We start from the raw sequence: 2,168 nt of genomic DNA on the forward strand, positions 1-2,168 counted from the left end.
TCTGTCTCATCAGGAGTGACAGACATAGACACGTCTCAATCCACCTGATTGGCCTGTCGGCCTTCTGCATCTGTGTTGGAAGGTGGCCAAGCTACAGGGGCGTTTGTCAGAACATGAGACATCTTGAAAATTGGTCTTCTCACAAAAACGTAGCGTCCAACTGTTTGGGCTACAAACTAATATGACTCTATCACTCCATGGACTGATGAGGTGATCACGTTTTGCTGTAGGACCCCCACAAGCCCACTTTGTGCCATCAAGATGGCGTAGCAGTCGGACGTGTGTTTTGTCTTGTCCCGTCCTGAATAGTGTAAATATAGTTTTTTCCTCGTTTTTTTCTGTATATATTTCGTACATATTTTAATCTCACCTTCCAACTACAGGCTGAATATACTCTCCTGCAACCCGCATCACCCAATGTGGTACGGATCTGCTTTTTCTATACTTTAGAACCGGAACCCTCATCAGAAGCTAGCCAGCTAACTAGCTACTAGCTAGTAGCTAGCCACTGCTAGCGGTCTTCAACGCTAACTAGGACACCAGCGCGACATCTACCCAAAGCATATCAGACTGCTTTTTCTCTACCACATCTCCGGATTCCTACCGCAAGCTCTGAACCTTTACACCGGATCATCGCAACTAGCTAGCTGCAATCCGAGTGGCTACTCCTGACTAACGTCTCTGTCCCAGAGCAAGCACCAGTTAGCCTGGAGCTAGCCTCGAGCTAAGCCCATCTCCCGACTAGCCGAAGAGGTCCAACAATACCTATTTTGCCAATTGGCCTGGACCCTCTACTGCCGACACGGAGCCCCGCCGATCCATCACGACTGGTCCGCCGACATAATCGTCCGAGGGGTTTCAACAGGCTTTTCCGCTGCGACATCGCCAAAGATCCATCTGCTGGCCAAGGCCCGCGAGCTTTCTGAATCGCTGTATCTCCAGCTCACCGCATGAAGAGGAATAAACAGACTCACCCCATCGCGACGTCCCCAAAGGTTAACTCTCTAGCCCTCGCTATCTCCCTGCTTGCTAATTCGGCCTGCTAACGGCTAGCTTGTCAAGCTCCGGTCCGCTAACTGCTACCTTGTCTAGCTCGGGCCTACGAACTGTTAGCTTGTTAGCACAGGCCTGCTAACCGTCTGAACCACCGCGTCCCAATCACTCTCTGACCCCATTTACTTTCTATCTCTTTTTGATTTTTAATTTGTTTATACCTTCCGGAAACCTGCCTCACCCAATGTGATACGGAATCGCTATTACTTTTACTCTTATTTTTATTTTTATGACACACTCAAGAACCTCCAGACGCTAACCAGCTAACTAGCTACAAGCTATTTAGTCATTGTTAGTTTTTAAAAACCTGGATAACACTCGCCAGCCCAGCTCCCTGCCCATCCACCGCTGCCCCCTGGACACTGATCTCTTGGCTACATAGCTGACGCACGCTGGACTGTCCATTAATCACGGTACTCCTTTCTGCTTGTTTGTTTTACCTGTCGGCCCCGTTGCCTAGTCAACGCCATTTTACCTGCTGATTGTTGTGCTAGCGGATTAGCCTCGCCTACTGTTTTTAGCTAGCTTTCCAAATTCAACACCTGTGATTACTGCATGCCTCGCTGTATGTCTCTCTCAGATGTCAATATGCCTTGTATACTGTTGTTCAGGTTAGTAATCATTGTTTTAGTTCACAATGGAGCCCCTAGACCCACTCTGCATACCCCTGTTACCTCCTTTGTCCCACCTCCCACACATGCGGTGACCTCACCCATTACAACCAGCATGTCCAGAGATACAACCTCTCTCATCATCACCCAGTGCCTGGGCCTACCTCCGCTGTACCCGCACCCCACCATACCCCTGTCTGCGCATTATGCCCTGAATATATTCTACCATGCCCAGAAACCTGCTCCTCTTATCCTCTGCCCCCAACGCTCTAGGCGACCAGTTTTGATAGCCTTTAGCCGCACCCTCATACTACTCCTTCTCTGTTCCGCGGGTGATGTGGAGGTAAACCCAGGCCCTGCATGTCCCCAGGTACCCTCATTTGTTGACTTCTGTGATCGAAAAGCCTTGGTTTTATGCATGTCAACATCAGAAGCCTCCTCCCTAAGTTTGTTTTACTCACTGCTTTAGCACACTCTGCTAACCCTGATGTCCTTGCCGTGTCT

Source organism: Oncorhynchus nerka, linkage group LG3 (assembly GCF_034236695.1).
Source record: "Oncorhynchus nerka isolate Pitt River linkage group LG3, Oner_Uvic_2.0, whole genome shotgun sequence".
NCBI classification, from domain to species: Eukaryota; Metazoa; Chordata; class Actinopteri; order Salmoniformes; family Salmonidae; genus Oncorhynchus; species Oncorhynchus nerka.